Source organism: Notolabrus celidotus, chromosome 4 (genome assembly GCF_009762535.1).
Source record: "Notolabrus celidotus isolate fNotCel1 chromosome 4, fNotCel1.pri, whole genome shotgun sequence".
Lineage (NCBI taxonomy): Eukaryota > Metazoa > Chordata > Actinopteri > Labriformes > Labridae > Notolabrus > Notolabrus celidotus.
Genome location: NC_048275.1, coordinates 22,969,630 through 22,990,298, shown reverse-complemented (window position 1 = coordinate 22,990,298; position 20,669 = coordinate 22,969,630). Strand labels below are relative to the sequence as shown.

General features: G+C 40.1%; 1 protein-coding gene across 1 annotated transcript in view; it reads left to right on the top strand.

Moving 5' to 3' along the window:
• Positions 1-20,669, top strand: part of cdh11 (cadherin 11, type 2, OB-cadherin (osteoblast)) — a 108,792-nt gene that overhangs the window by 40,108 nt on the left and 48,015 nt on the right. Inside the window, exon 2 of the mRNA XM_034681439.1 lies at positions 5,187-5,252. The gene's annotated coding sequence lies outside the window, so the exon portion shown is untranslated. The remainder of the gene's footprint in view (positions 1-5,186; positions 5,253-20,669) is intronic.

Below are 20,669 nucleotides of genomic sequence, written 5' to 3'. Positions count from 1 at the left end.
GATGACGACTGTTTTATCCTCATACGACCTTTTGGGCCTGTGTCCACTGGCGGCTTTCTTTGTGCTGGTAGCGCCTATTTTGTAAACAAACCAATGCGGTTCAGTGTTTTCGAAGCTCAGCCTCCTTAGCACAAAAAGGCCTGGTTCAGCTTTGTGGACACAGGTTCACAGGTCCTGCTGGACCACATATTGCTCGTCAGCATGAAGTGAAACACTTTTGCAAGTCAAATTCATCCTGTTCATCCTTTTTTTGACAGGGCTCAAAATGCTACAGTTTTGGTCGTATATGCCCCAGATTTAATCTGTCTCTCAAATAATATTGAGAGCATCTATGTAAATAGCTGTTGTGGTCCAACGTTGACGTCAGTCAAGTGCGACATGTGCTCACATGTGCTTATGTTCTTAACGCTTACATAACCAATCAAGTCAGCTTAACCTGGGTTGCTGATTTTTCGAATGGTTAATATTAGCCTTCAATCATTCCCTTTCACTATGCTTCATTGTGACAGGACAGATAGCTAACTAGCCCAAATCAAGAGAGCTAAAGAGAGAAGATGAATGGAACATCTAGGTATTTATCTTACAATAAATACTGCCTTATCTTACAAGAACTGTAACTCCAGCTGAAGTCGGTGATGGTGAGACAGCTCAGTTTTCAAAGATGGTGGCTGAAGTCTTAGAATGGCTCCCCTATAAAAATGGCACAATGTACTGCCTTCACAGTAAAGCCCGGGGGACAGAGGTTGCAGGTAACACTGCGATCACCATGGAATCTATTGTATATTGTAGTTGAAGTAGTTAAAGTGGGGAGCACCAGTTCTACCGAGTCAAAAAGTTCATTCCAAGCCCTGTTTTGCTGCTAAAGCTGTCTGAGGCATTGAACTGTCCTCCTGAAGAAGCATATTGCATCCATAACAAGTATCTGTTGATCTGAGGCTATTTTAGAGCACAGCCATACATCATATTATCCTCAAAATGTTTTTTCATCTTGATTGTTATTTTATGGCAGAAAGACATTTGAGTGGTAGGTTCTCACCACGTTTATTGTGCGGAAAATCACTCTTCAGATATATGAACGCAATTCATCAAAATAAATCAATAGAAATATTATCACTTTCAGGAAGCCTGTGTGTGTGCATGCAGGGAAACATGCACGCAACACAGTCATTGGCAGCGGACTACCAATCAATAGGCCTCTATTCATGCATTGCACATTTCACACAAGAACCAATTCAGACAGTGCTTTACAGTATTGACAGTATTGTCTCTGGGTCCCTTGCAATACCACAACACGGTGAAATCCATTTTCCCCTCACATAACGAGCTGTCATTTTCTGGTTGGAATGAGCTCAATCGTTTCATCATACAAAGCAGGCAGATTTAGCTGCAGAATGATAATAACGATAGCACAATAGTGATTGGTGTAATTCCATGGCAGCATCTCTCATATCACACAATGATGATTAGTACAGCGGTTTCAGAAAGCGTTCATCATTTTAAAAACATCTGCAGTGTAGTGACGGACAGAAAAAGCTCTGTTGCTATCATCGACATGTGCTGACTCAGTATATGTTGCTACATATACTCTGATAAAATCCTTTTTTTTCCTTCTTTAACAAGGTGAAAGGAGTCAGCGTTCTCTGAATACAAAGCAGGCTTATCTGCGACATGACAATAATGATAACATGATGATGATTAGTGTTATACTGGAGGGAAACTACCAACACTGAATAATAATGATTACTTATAGAGCCCCGCTGATGATGAAGGAGCTTGTGGAACAGACAGCTGAGTAATGTTGAAGTTACTATGAAAAAAGTTCATCTGTTCCTCTAAAATCTTTTAAAACCTTTTTGTATTTTGTTTCTACACTGGACTGAATAATTAATGGACGTAGCAGCTGTGATGTCACTCAATGGTTTGTTGATTGCCTTTTTGAAGCCTTCCGTTTGGTATATTTCCAGTAACCATCTTAGTTTTTTGTCGTAAGACATGTCTAAACTTAGACAGGAAGATAGAGTGGTTAGCATATGCTAAGATGATCCAATCCAATCCAGTCCAATCCACTTTATTTATAGAGCACATTTTAAAAAACAATCAAGTTTAGCAAAGTGCTGCACAGTAAGATAAAACAACTTAAAACACACACACAGAGAATAAAATACAATAAAGTAAAAGAATCATGATAAAACAAGTAAAACACTTAAAAAGAATAGAAACACTGTAAGAGCAAATAAAAATCCAATAGAAGAACAGACAGAGACAGAGACCACACAACTCTCACGCTGGGTGAAAAGCCAAGGAGTAAAAATATGTTTTCAGATGGGATTTAAAAGTCAGTAATGTTGGGGACAATCTAACATGGGGGGGCAGCTCGTTCCACAGTTTGGGGGCCACTGCTGAGAAGGCACGGCCACCCCTGGTTTTCAGCCTGGTCTTAGGGACCACAAGAAGCTGCTGTCCTGTAGACCTCAAAGGCCTCGCAGGGAGTGTAGCTTTGCAGGAGGTCGGTGATGTACTGTGGGGCGATTCCATTTAAAGATTTAAAAACAAACAATAAAATCTTAAAATGAATCCTAAAATGAACAGGAACAGGAAGATGATGAAGATAAACTTCATGTCATTTCGTTAGCTGGCGAATTGGAAGGTTTACAGTTTTTGACAGAACTTTATCACAACCTGGTGAATGGTCATGAATAGGGAGATTAGTCTTTGGAAACCTGACCTGAAGTTGAGCATTTCAATGCCAACAGGGGTCTGTAAGGAATGACTCCATTTTAGAAGCCACCTCTAGTTGCCATTTGAGGAACTGCAGTTTTTTGCACTTCCTCTTTTGCCTAGTTTTTCAGCCCTAGAGGTTGAAGCTGTGTAAAACCTGCTTTCATTAAATAGAATTGAACACAAACTGAACAGGGCCAAAACTAATCTAACTTAATTCCCCTTTTGCATACCTACAAAACTGCTACAACTGTGATGACATATGTTACAAACTTGTTCATAAAGATACTAGTTAATGTATTCGGTAAAATTGTGTGAAAATATAAGAATATGCATATCTTAAGAGTAAACCTTGATGGCTGACTGCTGGGTTCTAGCAGTCAGCCATCAGAAAAGCTGATTTTATCATAAAGAAAGATCAGTAAATAATTGTATTTCTTTTTTGGCAACATATTTCTGAACATTGAAAACTTTTTGGTTGTAAAAATGATAAAAAAAGATCTCTGAAAAAAACATAAAGCAGACATTTCTTACAAGTCTTCTACTCCAAAAAGCTTCTTCTGATCTTTAGTTTCCACAAAAAAGCAGAGGAGGTTAATTATTGCCGAGTCTCGGTCCTCAGAGCTGTGTGATCTCCCACTGCACATTTATAAAGATGTGGATAACGAAATATGGTGTTGAAGATAACGGCACTTTTTTGGCCTTTTGATATTTAGCCATTACAACGTTATGAAATATCTCTCTCACTGTATTTTTCCTCATCTCTTCACTGATGTACCATCACACCCACATAATTACTAGATGGAAGGGAATATAATTTCTCTCAGAAAATCAAGTGTTGCTAGACGGCTTTCTTCTCTGTTTTTTTTTAAAACTGTTATTCATCCACTGAAGGTTTGCACAAACGCTTCCTTTATTTTGGGCATTTTCAGTAATGCCCTGTTTCATTCTCACACTGGCAAGCTGCTCTGCAAAAACCATTCAACACCACCTCCACAGGCCTTGAGCTTCTCCACTGGGACAAGCCAGGGTTAAGTAGCTTGCTCGGGGGCTTCTCACTGATAGTTACAGATGCAAGGGAGAGAGTGTGTCCTGTTCATTTTTCTGCCTAGATAACACCTCAGGTTATCTCGGAATGCCATGGAAACACAAAGCCAGTTTCCTCAAAACCAATTGTGACCAATTCTAGTCTCTGAGTGCCTTTCTTTTGGCCTGTGACCCTGACCATTATATCAGCTGGTTGTTTAAAGCTGAGATTCATCTGTTGATGTTTGTAGGCGAGGGGCTTGCTTTCAGTGTATCAGAGTCCTACTAGTTCAAAGATCTTAATTGCTTGATAATAAAGTGTTTACATGCTAGTACTGTATGTCTTTGAGCACAATATACAGCTTCCCACATCTGTAGTACCACTGTATGTGTGAAATGTAAGCAGAAACACTGTCGGTGCCCTGATATATTGAGTTCAACCTTTCCTTAAGTTACCCCAGGAGTCTTCCCTTGCAGTTCATGAGAGGTAACACCTGAACAATAACACGTACAAGCATATCAGCTAAACTTAAAGATTTAGATACAGGGATTCAATTTGTAGCAACAGTTGTATTTCAGCCTCAACCACTATTCAAGTAAAAATGTATGTCATAATGTAGAAACTTGACTGAACTCCCAAACCAGTCAAAAATTTAATATCTGTCTATCTCATGTATAAGTGTGATCTTATATCCTTTGACTCAACAAGAAAAAAGCTGAAGATTTGTCTGCTCACACACCAGGCGTTCATCTTGTAACTCATCTCGGGTGGTGCGATGTAAACCCAGGGAGCAACCTGGTGAATTTAAAGCAGTGTCAGGCAAGTCAGAACATGAATTTAATCTCTTTTTTATTTATATTTAACACACTGCAGTCATGCATCACAGCAGCTTTACTGCTTTGATAGGAGATCTTAAAATTAAATAATTATTTTGGGGAAATAAATAGATTCTGAAATCCCTGCAGTATGTGTCAGCCTGCTGCTGTCTCTGTTAATGTAGTTATTTAACCGCCGAAACAGTTTCAGACTATCAGAGCATCAAAGAAAGAAGGCTTCATGTGTTTTGAGGTTACAAGAGGTTTGTTTGTGAAGTTGCAAATGCTGAAATTTGCACATATTTCTATTTTAAGTGCGCTCTATCTTAAAAAGCTGGATTCAAATCTACAAACCCTGGGTACATACTGTATGTGTTGCTGTTTTTTCACTTTCATTTTCTTCTTTCCTTTAAATACTTTAGGGGGGAAAAGCTCTACCATTCTCCTCTATTTCATTCCCCTACATAATTACATGCACAACATAATGAGGTGTACATTCATGCAATTAACATGCATGTAATTACATCATAGTCAAGTGATATATAATGTCTTCGAGCCCTTGCCTTTATAATAAATGGTTGTATTTACATGGAATTAAATATCATTCTCTTCTCGTTTTTTCTCAGGTGGAACTGTCTCACCGTGCAGAGGAGGAATCTATCAACACATCCAACACCAGTAATGAGCTAAAGGTGCGTTCTGCCATTTTTTTTCATCTATATGTGCTTGTGGGTTCAACAGATCTGTGAATTGGCATTGACAGTCCCGCCTCCGCTGGCCTGTTTAGCATTCTGTAAAACTGGCTCCCTCTCTTTTAGGCATGTAAAGAGAAACTGACAGTGCTGACTGAAAGCACACAAAGAGCTTTATCTGACACTCTTCCCTCTGCGCTTTCATTGTAGTTTGTGTTGTAGTCCTTTCTTTCCTTCATTATAGAGACATTTTACTGTTTTAGCCTGCATGTCTCTCGGTAATGATCTCCGTCCTTCACGCTTAATAGAGAATTATTCTCAATTGTTTAACTTGTATCTGCCTACAGCGGCTTGTTAGAGAGGACTTGTAAAATTGCATATTAAATATGATCTCATGCCTGAAAATGTGGCTTACAATGCTTTTGCCCTTTAGGCACATGTTCCCAAAGTCACCGTATCGTGCACCTCACATCACCCATACTAAGCGTTTTTTTTTTTTCTTCCCCTTTCGCCTGGAAAAAAGTTGAATAGATTAAAGGCAGATCTAATCGATCCTGAATGCGCTTATCAGTGGCTGGCAGGCTGACGAGCTGATTTCAGAAAAGCACATTTTAATCCTTGAACTGCAGGCTGTAAACTGGAAAAGACAAATAGGAAGAAAGACTCACAGGAAGTGTGACGGAATGTTTTGATCAGTCAGAGAAACACTGTTGAGTGTGATACCAGGGAAACAAAAAGGACATTATAACCAGATATGTTCAAACATCACAAATCGACAGCTGAATATCATAACTAAGATTATTAATACTAGCAAAAAGCGCTTTCCTAAATCCACCTCTTTCTCTCTCTGTTCCATAATAAGAGTTGGTCAAGGTGAACCTCAGTCACATTGATGGGGGAGCTGTCAAAGCAACAGTCGATGCCTGGAGTGAGTGGAGGACACACTGTGTTTATAACACTCCTCAAACCACAACAAATGAAATAATGAAGAGAAAGAAATTGGTCTTTGTTTCCCTGATGCCTCTGAATGTTCAAGAATAGTCGCTGGACATCACTCAATAAAGCCTCAAGAAGATGGCATCAAAAACTAAAGCAACAGAAGGAATATTGATTGAAATTTGTGTCTGACTCCAAACAGTGAATGTGTGTTGCATACTGTATGTAGTCCTTGCTGCCCTCTTGTTGTAGTTATATAGCTGTAAACTCAGACTCAACAAAGCCACTTGAAATAAAGAAAGCAGATCTCAAAGATAGTCAATATCATTGACTGTGTTTAAACGTGGATGGCGCACATCCATCTCCTCCTGTTGTGCTACAGTGAAGCCAAAATACTTTAAGACAAGATCCGACATCTTAAGCTTTGTAAAACCCAGACATGACATGACAGCACAACTCTTGTGTCAATTTGAAGCATACACTCGTGGTTGTGGAAAGTTTGATGACTCTTGAGTTAGATTTGGTTAAGTCATCTCTTGTTGAAAGAACACAGGAAGAGCTGCATTTGCCAACAGAACAGTCAATCATGACACTGCATCACCTTTTCTTTGGCTTCATTTTAGGGAAGCGGTCATGTCATATAGTTTTTATACAGTATTTAGTGGATACGGAAAATAATGTCTTTAAGTACAGTCATACCCAGGTCACCTTTCACACTTTCATAAGGCGTTGGAATTATATCAATTCTATATGTAGCTTCTCTTCCTTCCAAAAACTTCAGTGGTTGTTGAATAACATACTGCTAATGATGATAAAAGCCACATTTACAGACAGGAAAATATGGTTTAAGTATCATCTATCAGAAGCCTAAACTTTGTCCTTAAAATGTACTTTATTCAGGCATATATGAAGATTAAAGCTCTTTCTCCATCTGTTTTTATCCTGGATTATACATTGTAACTGCCTCTGAAATGTCTCCCCATTGACATCTATTGATTCCACTGCTAACTTATCAAGATTCTCGGTTTCAAAGGGGTTTAGCCACGCTGGGTTCTGATTGGATGTTTAACCTTTTGACCCCAAAACCAGGATTTGAGCACATATCCCATAATAGGAGGCATTCATCCACATGACCTCTCCTGTCACAGCGACAACTAAGCGGCAGGCAAACTGACAAAGAGATCCTCTGTGTGTGTGTGTGTGTGTGTGTGTGTGTGTGTGTGTGTGTGTGTGTGTGTGTGTGTGTGTGTGTGTGTAAAAAATAGAAAAGACACAATTAAGCTTATCTGACCAGTTTCAGGTCACAACAACCCCTTTTCCTCTTCTTCTCTCTGTCTGTCATTTACCTCACCTCTCTCTCATAGATTAGTGCCTTCTCTTTTTGGAACACTGCTCCTGAAAAAATGTAAGCAATCTAAATTTCTAAATGATGTTCGATTTCAGCTTACAGACTGAGAACACCCTCTGAGACTTCCCTCAGCAAAAATCTTGACGCTTGGAAAAATTCATCTTGTCTGGCTAAAGAGAGGCAAAATGTGTCTGCAAAATCCTCTGAACTAAAACTACAATGAGAAACACAAATACACTAAACATAAGTTATGCAAAATGTCAAAAACTTAGTTCCCCCTCTTTTTTAAAATAGAAGTTACCTTCACACAAGAAGCTGTGATGCTGCTGCTGCTGTTGTTGCATTACTGCTCCAACTCTGTTTGCATGCAGCTCAAGTAGAAGCACATTTATTTTACTTGCCTGCTGATTTCCCCCTGCATTACAGCTAGTGTAATGCTTACAGCAGCATCATTGCAGATTAAGTGTAGCTGCAGTGTAACGGCTCCAGAATGAGATACTGTAGCAAGAATTCCCCTGAAACAAGAGCGTGCTTCTGCCAAAGATTTTTATGAAACCACATCAAAACTCCCCCCAAAAAGACATGTTTTCTGATCCACTAATGATCTGATCTGCTGTGTTTGACAGCCTCAGAAAAGTGGGTCAATCAGGTCACAATTGCTCCTCTTAGCCGTTGTGCCTTATTTTCTGTGTGTTTGTTTGTGATTGTTCCAAGGCTGGAGCGCAAAGGGATCTGGTTGTGATTTATCAGCTAAGAGTGAGAAAACACATGATTTCAACATGCTTCAAGATGCCAGCTCCATCTTTGAAAAATGGCAAGGAGCTAGATATCAGGAGTTTCTACACACCTTTTTCAAACATGTATTTGATTAAAAGTTTTTATGCATTTTAAGTTCCTCTAAGGGGCTTTGTGTTAATTCTGGCGCCCCCTCTGGACAACGTTGTCTTTGCTGATATTGAACTATACATGTGTAGTTCATGTTTAACAGCCAAATGCATCTTGAAAAATGTAACACTTGGCCTTGTATCAGTGGTTTCCAACATTGAAAATAACTGTGGAAACAGTCAAAACTTCCTTTTTCTTAAGTCTGTCAGTATTTGTCCTATAACATCCCCCATAGTGCCTGTTCATCTATTTCAAGTGCCGATAGGTCTCAGTTAAACACCCAGGCACTTCACTCTGGCTTACTTCAGCAGTAAGAGCTGGAAAAAGAAACCCTTTGTTTTGTGATTTACTCACAATTTTTTCAGGTTGTAAGCTAACTAAAGTAACAACATCATGATTAAGATGATAACTTTGTCAGGTCTGTCCTCAGGGGGAGAAGAAAACAGCTTTTAAAATGTTAAAATGTCATTGCAGGGGTGTGCGTTCCACCTGCTTTTGCTCTCCACACAGCTGCTTTTCCTGCAAACACCAAAGCCGAATTTCACACTGGCAGTAAGAAAATGTTTCCTTAACCAACAGAAAAATGTCTGACATTTACAAAACATGACAAATCTAAGCACAACAGGTAATGTTCACACAACAAGGACAAAATGCAAACCAGAAGGAAAGTGCAGTAAAAACGTGTTAGTTATCAGGGTCATACATCTTGAAAAAGTGGCACTGATGGGTGTCTGGGAGGACAGATAAGCAGCAGGAATTAGAGAGAAGATTCCTTTTCCTGGGATTTACACAAACACAGCCACACAGCCACACACCCACACAGCCACACACACAAATGCTCAGTGAGTTTTAATGCCCTCTACCAGTATTGATTACCCAGCAGTCTGACTGATAGAGGGCTTGATATAGAAAAACACACATCAATAAAACAGCAAGGAAAACCTGTGAGGAGTTTTGAGGACGTTGCCCTTTCCCACCCGCCTACCCGCCAGCTCACACAAACACAAACACAAACACAAACAAATGCTGAGTGGTTAAATTATTCCACAAGTCAATTGAGCTGCAAAATGTGACAGTTTGGGATGCCAGGAAGTAGTCTTATCCCTGCTCTCTGAGATGTACAAGGTTGTTTCTCTTTAAAGCTTGTAATAACATATTATGCACATCATGGCTAAAAGCGCTCATCAGGACACGCTCAAATCTGATTTTATGTTTATAACTTCATTGAACATTTTGCCTGTTTTCCTTATCCTTGCTGCTGTCAACCCCATTCACTACATGATGCTGTTCTACAGAGATAGCAGAGTCTGCACTTGTGTGTTAGTGCTTATGTACTCGTGCAAGTCGTGAGGTTGTAGTGAAACTGGCAGTGGGTGTGATTAATCAGCTTATTACCTGTTGAATGTGTGACCACTTAAGAATGACAAAAAGGCTGATTTTAAGCTGCAGACAGGCTGTTAGCTGCTGGTGGCGGAGGAGACGGCAGATGGGTGGATGAATCATCAGGAAAAAAAATGGCAAGAAGCTGCATATCAGACTTCTTTGAAACATCAATCCTTTAATGGAACCCTCACGGATAAAAACGACCGCCTTCGTTTGCTGGCTCATGCTGCCATCGCTCCTCTCAGATCAGGAGGAACAGAAACGTTCTCATGACTAATGCTGTTTGGACGCTGACTGTGGGTTTGAGGCTTTCACCCCCTTCTTTGAATGTCTATTGTAGTATTTTCAGTGTTGTGGCTTAAGCTTTTATGACTCTTGCACTCAGCCTTTTGCCATTCTGAATAAGAGCATCAGCTTAATGCCTACAATGAGTGTGAAGTAGATTAGATCAGAAGTTTGGGAGACACAATCGTTCAGCTTTCAAGCTGCACACAAAATCCAAAATGAGAGGGTTTTTGAAATGTCCCTCTCTTTTTCTGGCACAGAAGTCTCTAAATATGAAATGATTAAACTACTGAGTGGATTGACACTTACAGGATGGCCTCATTCCATAAAACATCAAGCAATTTAAAAGCCCTGATAGACCTCACAGTAGCATTACACTTTAACCTAAAATTGAATGTCACTGACATATTTTGATCTTTTTCCCATCATAGGCACCTACACAGATTGCCAAATACAAATGGCACACGCAACACTTGAACTTTGATACCCAGGAATCTTGAAATGCCATGTCAGAAACACTTAGAGCTATCACATTTGGAGCGTGTTATGTTTTAAAGCAGTAAGAAAGGCAAACAACAGACTTTTTCTCCCGGAGGAGTGCTCAGATGATGTTAAGGACTGCTGTTTGGCAACCAGAGGACACATAGTTTAACATGAGCCCCCTTCACACACGAGCTCCTGACATTTCGAAATAATTCCAGGACATTTAGGCTGTGATATTTTCAGGAACTTGCCTCTCACGAATGTACTTTATAGCAGGAGATTAATCTGTGATGAGCGCACACAAGGGGCAGCTAGGTACCAAAAGGTGGAGGAGTCATCTTCAGTAATGGTGACTTTTTCTGTGTAGCACTCTAACATGTATGAGGATGTTTGTGCAATAAAAACACAACAGATAAAAACATGGTACAAATGTACCGGCAACTGGAGTGAGCAGTTGGGATGTGAATATTGGTGCAGTACTGGCGTCTAGCTCAGGCCCTGATATTCAGGTCTTGTGACTCCACTTGGACTCGAGCACTGATGACTCAGACTTTAGCTTTGACTTAAAAGATGGCATGACTCAGACTTAGTTATTGATAAAGCCTGTTTTATTGTTCATCTTTCCAGGATGCATCCAGAAAATTAAGTGAGATGCTAAAGTTACTTGGACCGTTGATGAAATCACTGTTAGCCTAGTGTTACCACTTCTCCAAGATGTGCATTTGGTTAAAATTCTAAATAATAGCAGGTGGGTTGTGGGTATTTTTGAGATTTTTAGACACCTGCAGTGATCCCACCGCAGCAGAAACCATTATGCATCTCCCCATTAAGACAGACTTTGACTCAAGATGCCTGGCGCTGTAACTTCATTGATATTCACACCCTCAAACACAGGCACAGGATCATTCTGAAAATAAATGTGTTTTCTACACTTCCAAAATGTCCCACACAGTCAAACTGGGTTTCCATCATCTGTGGGTGAACAACATCAAATGGATTTACCAAGTGTGACTAAAACTAGCAAAGCTAGCACCACCAGTTTTCAATACTCCTTTGTTAACATCGACATACCTGTGCTGGTTACACATAGCTCTGGTCGAGTGGTTCTTTGCCAGTCCAACATGAGACAGCCTACATACAACTATATCTCTATTTTCTTTATCAAAGCTGACAAATCATGCAGCGTCACAAGATGTCATCTGTGCTTGTTTACATCTGGGTGGAAGAGCATTACAGCACAGCTAGTGTTGGGTGGCTGAGCTATAGCTTGGGCACAATGTATGACCTGCATTTGGGACCTACAATAAAAAAAATGTTAGTAATTAGCTAACCAGCTAGTAATTCAAAAGCTAACTATGAGGGTGATGCGGTTTGATCATTAGACCAGGGGTTCTCAAACGTTTTAGGGCCAGGGACCCCTTACAGGTGAGAATATTTTCCAAGGACCCCCTCATAATTGTAACATAGATTCAGCACATGCTTACTACCATTTGCACTCTTAGATGCCCTTGGAACGATTTGCATTGTAAAACTGATCAATCTCAATACTTCAGACCTGTTCCATAGTGATAAACAGAAAACACTTCACCATCTATGTTTTCTGGTGGATGTGTTCCTCGCTCTTTCACTGGAAAAAGTATTTGGTTTTGTCCTTATATTCTGAGTGATCAGATGTCGCTTTAGCTTGGCTGGCTTCATAGCTTCGTTTGCTAGCACCTGAAAACACATGACGCATTTTGGTCTCCCATCACTGTTCTCAATAAAACCAAACTCTATTTACCTGTCGTCATTCTGTCTTAATTTAGCTAGCTTGGGCTTAGCATCACTTGACGATGTGAACTGATTTGGAAATGGCTCCATGCTAGCGAGCTAGTAAGCAAAGCTAAGTAATAGCAGGAACAGTTGTGACTGGAGTGATGTGTGAATGAGTGATATGGGACAGATTGATGTGAGTGTCACATTCATATCAGTTTCTATTGGCCCAAAGTTAACTAGGGTGGGAGTAATGGGCACAATATGCTGATTCATTGGTGCAAATGGTCCTCATCTGTATATATGCTGTTTTTAATGACACAGCACAATTTTATAATTTATTAGAAATTTATCATAATTATTTCACGGACACCCACGCTATGGTTCGCAGACCCCCAGGGGTCCTAGGACCCCACTTTGAGAACCACTGATTTAAACTAAACATGTTCATCTTGAGTAAGCAATAAAAAGTATAGGAAACAAATCTCGCCTCAGTATGAATAACATCATCATCCCGTCCCCTCACTTAAGGGGAATGTGTTTATTACCTGCTGCATTCACACACTGGCTCACCCCTGCTTCACACAGACATTTAACTGGGGGTCTGGCAGGAAAAAGCCCAAATAGAGTTGGTATAAACAGAATGGGCTGTGAGCGTTCACACATTCACCCCTCTCAGACAATGTTGGGAAATCCTCAGGAGTGCAGTGCATGTGTGAGAGGGCCTTGAGAAATACAGAGCAGTGAAGATATCTGACAGCTGAGTTTTAATTTGCCAAAAAATGTGAACCTACAAAGTCTTATTGAACAGCTTCAGGGAGCTCCTGAGTGTGTTTGTGTTGCAGTCTGTCCTAGATGTTTGCAGATAAAACAACTTGCACAGGTGAGGAAGTAATCATCAGAGATTTGGGAACACCAAGAGAGGAAATCAGGTGACAATGTTTAATTTGGAAGCTTAAGGGATCAACTATCAGGAGAAAATGGCATTTCAGGATGGAGGGGAAATTACTTCTTTGGGAGGGTTCAATGGATGCATGATATGGAGTTATCCTCCAATATGAGATTACAGGCTTGGCTTGATCAACCAAGCCTGCACCTCCACAAAGCCACCTGCACCGGATTCCCACGTGATCTAGAAAAACAATACTTGCTAACGTAAATGAATCTTTCATTTTTGTAAATAATCATCAAGGGTCAAAACAGACGGATGAACTTTGTACTCATAGATTTTTTTCTGATCATAAGCTATTTTCTTTTTGACCCCTGCATGCAGGCCTCACATTGATTTAATTTCCACTCTGCCCAGCTCTGTATTGGTCTCCCTCTTTGGTACCGTGCTCTGAATTCATATTCACTGCTTCGTTGTTATGTTACTGTTATGCGTTACTCTCTTCTTTGCTCCTCCTTGTTCTGCATTTCATTGCACTGTCCTGTACTCTGCTGCTCTTCTGTTTATTCATTTCCCTCTGTTCCATATTCACAAATCAAATGTAAATATCCTATAAGCATCAACACACAGCTCTGAACCTTGCTGAGCAAGAAGGAGGGGAGGGGGGAAGAGAGAAGAAGATAAAGAATGGGCAGATAAATGTGTTTGCGGTGAGATTACCATGCATCGTAAACCCATAAACCCTGCAAGGAATCAGAGGGATGGAGGGGGAGAAGGGGAAAAGATGGGGATTCTGGGACAGAGGGAAGTCAACAAGGGGAGGACAAATCATGGAGATATGATAGTGAACAGTGGAAAGAGTGCAGGAAAACAAAAAGAGAAAAGGAGAGGAAGAACAGCAAAGATCAGAAGGGAGCAGAGAGGATGTCAGAGGGCAGAGATACTGAAACACGGGGAGATAGAGAGCAAAATAACAAATGTAAGCCCCTGAGGATTAACTCTCTCATTTCTCTATGGGGAAGAATGGGAAAAAAGAGGATTTCCACCTCCTATCCTCTCAGCCTCCCTTTGATATCTCTCTCTCTCTTTCTGTCTCATATTCTAATATCTTTAGTCTCTATTCATCACGTTGGAACAGACTCGCTGAGCTCGCTAAAGCATGAGCACACATGGCTAACCTAGCTGGACACAAATCCCCCTCACCCTCTCTCTGTTGCTCTCTTTCCTCCTCCTTTTCCCCCTCTTCTGCTTGCCGTAGATCTCTTCATTTCCCTGTCATGCATTGTTTGTTTCCTCATTGTTTGCCGTGGACTTGAAGACGGCATAAATTCTCCCTCACCTGCCTCTTTCTTCTCCATCTGCTGCGGTTTGGCAGCTGTGTTTACTGCTGCATGGGGCCAATAACACACAACAGCGCTCATCATTGTTGTGGTCGCTTTTAACGAGCTTTACTAATAAGATGAACGAGCTTCCTGCTGATCGGTTAATGGGACATTCACTGGTCCTCTGTAGTGCAGTGATTTACAGTTTTTACAGTTTACAAGCGAAAATTGCTAATCTGAAGTTTAATTTATTATTAATGTAATGTAATTTAATTTTAAAGGTCTGCAAGAGCTGAATTTTAGAGCACAGCTTTCCCTTAAAGCCCCATAATGCATCACTTTCATTTATTCTTTTTTAATTGAACTTTTACCTCTTTGATGCCACTGTATAGGTTGGGTGTTGCTAACCCTGAGGGTTTTCAAATCTAGAAAACTCAAAAGCAACACAATGTAAACACAAACTTATAAAAGTTAAGTGTAAAAAGCCCTAAACGTGATTGTTTTTTGCTTTATGCTTTATGCAACATTTTCTTTTACTGGTTTTGTTCTATATTACTTTATCTTGTCTACTTCTGCTCACTGCCTGCAGTTTTTGGATCATTCATTTAATTGTATAACCACAGAATGCTATTAAAATTAAAGTTTTTTATTAAAAATGAAGACACTTGTGGATGACATGCAGGATAGGCTGAATTGTTTTTTTTCTTCAAGGTCCTACATGGACCTTAACAAGGACTTTTTCACTGGACTCGCAATAAAGACAAACATAAAATAAGTTTCAGCATGACTCTAGGTGTGTGTTCTCCACATATCCCTGGTTTGTTTATTGCAGTAGTAAGTTTTATTTTACTAGCGTTGGATGTTAGTGCGGACCCCCTGTCTGTAAAAACCTGTCCGACATGTGTGGGGATCACACAGTGCAAAGCTTGCCTCTTTCCCTCTGCTGTTGAACATGTTAGAAAACAAACAGTTTCACAGCTGTAGTTGGAGCAGCTTTTTAAAGTGAATCTGAAGCCACAGCAGAAGTGTCTCCTGTTAGCCTCCCATCTTTTCTCTTTATCCCTCATCATCCCTGCACTCCCGTTTTTGGTATTAGGTGCTACTGATTCACATGATGTTCCTTGTAAAAAGTTTATAAAACTCACACAACTTGATCTTCAGGTTACCTCTTCGGGAAGTAACTGGTTTAATGTGAAAGGTATTTTCAGTTAGATGTCTAAAATGAAAAATGAAGCTACTTTTTTCCCCTGTTTTCTACACTCAATTCCAAACTGTGTAACCACTTGCTTTATTTGTATTCATGTACTGGCTGAATGAGCATACTGAGGTTTTTGGGGGTACAAAATGTCATCTCACAAAACACTGAAAAGATTTGAGCTTCAGTGGTGTCAGGTTGAAGCCATGGAACCGTTACGTGATTTTTTTGTTTGGCCTTTTTTACTTCTTGCAGTTGCTTTTAGGGCTTGAAAACAACAAAAATGCTATTTTTAGGTGTAAAATATTTAGCTGGAAAAATGTCAGTGTCAAAAGGCTATTTTAGCTGCCAATTTATCTAATCATTTGTTAATGTTTTTTTTTACAGTACTACAAAATTGAATAGGAAGATCTTATTGGAACCAGAGTAATGTTGACTTCCAGGGTGTCCTACAAAAGTTCCTCATAAAGGATATCTCCCCTTCTTTTCTTACTATAAACCTGGGTTAGATGTCCGGGGTTAAAGAAGTCTTGTTACTAGTTAAATTTGAGTTAATCTGTGCTTTACTGCTAGAAATTGACTTATTTCTATCCCTTCATCATGCCGTCATTGGTTGACTGTCAATCCAATAAAATACTACAAAGTCTGACATTTTGGACAATTTCATAAAGCGATCTAGACCTTGAATCACTTCTGAAAGTTGCTTTCTCTGTCAACAACTGATCGCAGAACCACACACAGTCATTTTAAAGTGTCCCAAGCAGAGAGGCACGTAGCTCATACTCACCCTTGGCACATATTTCAAGAGGTGCACATAGGACTCAGCCACAGTGTACTTACTGTGATCTCACCGACTTGATTGCAGAGGCATAAACCCATCTTTATGTTTGCTTCCCCCCCATTTCTTGTGGTTATGTGGCCTCTCTTTCCCCCTCTCTCCTACCTTTCTTCATTTCTTTGTGGTCGTCTGTCCCCGCTCCCCAAGCCTTTAAGAATCTGAAGTATTTTATTTTTCCTTCAGCCTCAAATCAATTCCAGACGCCACCGTTTCCTGCATCCCCCACCTCACTCTTTCTAGCCCTCCCTGAGGGGCTATAGACCAAAACCACACACACACACACACACACACACACACACACACACACACACACACACACACACACTCACTCACACTCACACACACATACGCAAACATGCACAAATGGAGTGAGAAAGACAGAGTGATCAGGAGGCATAGAGAGTCTCAAGTTTTGCTTTCTTTTCCATAGAATACATTCCTCAAACTTTCCTCCTTTCTCTCATTTCTATTCCAGGAATTGTGTGTTTGTGCGTCTGTTCCTCTGATCGAGCAGCAGAATTACTACTCCCTTTTCCCCCCCTGCGTGTTTCTTTTGGCAAGTCTTATGGTATACTCATCTATCCTTTTATCGCTCTCAGATTAAAGAGTGTGGCGAAAGTGTCATGACTGTCCTGTGATGAAGTGGGTGAGTGTGACTGTGAACTTTGGACCTCCTCAGATGTCCCAAGTGTGTTGCTTTCTCAAGACCTTCATTCAGAGAACAAGAAAATGTCAGTGCATATGTGTATCGCGATGGTAGATGCTACAGGGTCTTTGATCCACTAATATCAATGAAATATTCAAATTTCTATTCATATCTTCCCCTTTAAAATATTGCACAGAAAAAGGTGTCGGAAATTTGAGCTGTTTTGAAAAAGAGGGATGAAAAGGGAAATATGATAAACAAGAATGTTAAAAAAAGACTTACTCCGGGATGTTCAGCTGCACCATGTGATTATCCATATTTATTTTCAGTTCCTAAGTACACCCTAAAAGTCTTTCGCAGTAATTACAGAGTCATTCCAACACTGTAATGCAAAGCTATAATTGCCATGAGGGATCCCACTGGACTGTGACAGTAAAAGAGTGGGGAAAAGATGAGGGATATATGGTGAGAGGAAAAAGAAGTAGAAACCAAGATGGACACAGAAAGAAAGACGGAAAGGGAAAGACACAGCAGAATAGAAATGGATAATTAAAGTGCTGTTTAATTAAGAACCGCCCCCAATAAACTTCCCATTTAAGTCATTTCAAACATCATTGTTAGTTCAAGTCGTACAAAATGTTGCACGTTTTTTTCATTATCACAATTTTAATTTTCGTGGGGTTCATTCTGGAGTCCTAATTAACCACAAACGTCCACTAATGTAGAGTTCGTCTTTCCAATTGTCCTGAATGAAAAGCCTAATAGCCGCTAAGTTAAGGCCATTGAAGAGGGCATTCCCATATAAGCCAATAGCCAATAAACAGCGGTCAGCAGGCTAATTGGAGCTACATTGTTTCGCCTCAAGCTTAACTGTATCTCATCAGCTCGCCCGTTGTTTTACCGTCCATTCCGGCTGCTCATTTAGAGGAACACAGAGGGCTGATTGGTTCGGTCGTCAACTTCTTCTCATCCCAGAGGATTTCCTCGCAAATTAAAAGGCCAAATCAGGAACAGCAGAGTGACGCACCCCGCTGGAACAGTCACACCGAGCTAACAGCTCTGTTTATGTTTCCATTATGTTTTGTTGCACTGAAACAAGTTTTTCTTCAGTTTTTTGATTGTCTTAGCTTTACTTACAAGGACGATAATAGTACCAGTGTGCATTTTAATGAATTCTACAATGAAGAGGACTTTTAATTGTTGTTATGAGTTGGCAAACTCTGCTAATTGGCAGTTTCTGTATTCAAATTTTGTGCAAAAGTTTTTTACCAAAGATAAGTTTTGAAATGTGCAAGCCAAGCAAAGATGGAGACCACTCTCCTCTTCCCATGTCTCTAATACTAGCTTTATGTCACCAATGATCCCCTTGGTTTAAATAGAGAACATTTAAGTCAGCTTCCTGTGGTCACACTGTTATTAAAACTGGTACTAGAATACACTTAAAAGTCATATCACATGTTCTCCAAATAATTTCAAAAAGCCACCTCTTTCTCTTTAGCAAAAAGGATTGTTCTGATTGCCCATAATTCATCACAAATTGCATATTATTTCCATACAAATTACTGTGATTCTCAGTAATTGAGGATGCTAATCAAAATGAGCCAAACAAAAACACACATGTATACAGAGTTTGTTTAATTTATGAAATAAAGTGCTTTAAGCAGAATAATTTAGCTCCAAGTGTGAATTAGTCTCCCTAAACACAACAATGGCACAGCTAATTAGACGCTAGTTAGCTGAGTGCAACAAATGGAAGTTTGTGTGCGCTGTCAGCACATTGTTTGTCTTCTTCATTATCAGCTGTGTTTATTTGGTGTTCTTCAAATTAATATTGCATGTCATTATTTTTTTGTTGTGCTTCGTGGAATGACGGAGAAGTTGTTAAGTACAAGATTATTCTTCTGAGTTGTAGTAATTATATCTCTAGTGTGTTTTTTTTATTCTTCTTGAATTTTAAAAACACATCTGCTCAGTAAAACTTTGAAGAAATAAAGAAAAAAAACGCCTTTATTTTCTAAAGGATGGTTTTTTAAAAATAAAATCTGAGATATCATTCCTATGCAGATGACATAAAACTGTGATTACAAGCTGTAAATACAGAATCAGACACTTCAGGCATCAGGATGATCATCCCCTGCAGCTGAACTGTTCCTGTGGGAATCTCATATTGGACTCTTTATCTGAAATCATTGTCCTGCTTCCCAACCGTTCTCCAAGGCGCTGCAACGCAATTTACCAATTGTGTTCACAGCTAAGCGAGTCCACATCTACTTGGTATAACACTACCCCCTCCCCACAAGGGCATCAGATGATGCTTTTGTGTCTCCCCAGAGGAAACAGAACTGCTTCACTGCTGAAACTGATCCTCTTCAGACTGTTCTCTCCATCAAAAAGCTATCAAAGCTCTGTGACACCAAGTACATTACCCTCAGACGGATGGATAAAAGGTGACAGGGAATGGTTTTGTCTAATGCTTTCACGTCAACAGGTGGTGTATGCCTACATTCAGCAGTTTTATACTGGACTGAGCATTGTTCTTCAATTCTATACACAAGACCAAATCTTGAACACTGTCTTTGTCACTTCCCAAACATTTTTGTACCAGCCAGCTGTCTTAGAAGTAACTACTTTTTAAAAGTGTAGTAACCTAGATAACATTTAGACAACATCTAAAAATAACTACTATAATAGGGGATTATATGGACATTAACTACTACTAAAACAACCAGGACTTTGTATTTCCCTTCATGTTAACAGATACTAATGTTGTTGAAATGAGGTTGATTGGTGATTATTGTACATGAAAAAACTGTGTGTGTGTGTGTGTGTGTGTGTGTGTGTGTGTGTGTGTGTGTGTGTGTGTGTGTGTGTGTGTGTGTGTGTGTGTGTGTGTGTGTGTGGGTGCCTGTGTGTGTGTGGGCGCCTGTGTGTGGGGACAGCAGATGTAGGATCTTGTGGGTGGTAATTAGCACTTGAATTTCACTAATGGCTTAAAAGGAATCAGCAAACCTTACACACACACACAAATTCATAGCACACACAATAGACACAGTTAACATATACATAAACACACTCAGATACACACTGCAATGACTAACTTTGTAGTGACTGTGCGTGTATGTGTGCGTCTGTGTGTGTCCGTGTGTGTGTGTCCAAATTTCTGGCTTCTCATTAATATCTATTCTGGCGAATGCTGAGGAAGCTCTGCAGCTTTTTCTTAGTAATCACTTCACCACACACACACTCACACACACTCGCATGCACACACACAAGCCTATTAGTTCCTCTAATTGAAAGGCAAATTAAGCCTCAGGTTTCGTGGTGTGAGCTGAACGCTGGGTGTCTGTTTTCAGCCCCACTCTGTTTTTAAGCTTTTAACAGACCGCAAAGAGCCGGCCACCGAAACGAGACACCCAAAGTGAACTTTAATACACCGACCCTCAAGCCCGCCCGCT